Raw genomic sequence first — 613 nt, forward strand, 5'->3', positions numbered from 1 at the left:
TTTATTCTATTAATATTTAAATATATATTATTTTTTGAAAATATGAAAATTTTAATTTTTTATTTAAAAAAATGAATTAGGTTTTGTCACCAAATTTCAACTACCTTTAATAACCTTACAACTTAGAAAATAAAAAATCTCAGTAATAGTAGATATTAATATAAGAGGTAAGTACATACCATAACAACAACAAACCTATCTGTTGTAGGTTCTGGTCCAATGTGAGCTCCTACAAAAATGCATGTGAAAATATTAGCATTTTTTTTTTCCAAAGTTAGGAATGACACTCGAACTTCCGATTTCTAAGTGAGTAGAGGGAGACTTGCCATTATGATAAATGTTAGCGCATATATATATTGAGAGTAGAGAACTACTTGCCTGGATAATTAGTATTTAGCATATGTTTGATAAATGTTGTTTTGCCAGTTGAGTATTGACCCAAAAGTAGAACCATAGGTTTGGCATCAAAGTCACTATTTGTCTGCAGTATATACAAGTATTATTGGAGTAACAATTAGCTAGGTATCTTTCTCTATATTTTTATTTGAAGGATTTAGTTTAGACTTTGTTTGATTTATATTTTCAATATTTTTTCTTTTTAAGATTTTATCAA

At 26.8% G+C, this 613-nt stretch overlaps 1 protein-coding gene and 1 pseudogene across 2 annotated transcripts in view; one reads left to right on the top strand and one right to left on the bottom strand.

Moving 5' to 3' along the window:
• LOC107621122 (protein transport protein SEC13 homolog B) overlaps positions 1-613 on the top strand; it is a 22383-nt gene that overhangs the window by 3862 nt on the left and 17908 nt on the right. The window lies entirely within an intron of this gene.
• LOC107621212 overlaps positions 1-613 on the bottom strand; it is a 6908-nt pseudogene that overhangs the window by 2514 nt on the left and 3781 nt on the right.

This window comes from Arachis ipaensis, chromosome B01 (genome assembly GCF_000816755.2).
Source record: "Arachis ipaensis cultivar K30076 chromosome B01, Araip1.1, whole genome shotgun sequence".
In the NCBI taxonomy this organism is placed as follows: Eukaryota; Viridiplantae; Streptophyta; class Magnoliopsida; order Fabales; family Fabaceae; genus Arachis; species Arachis ipaensis.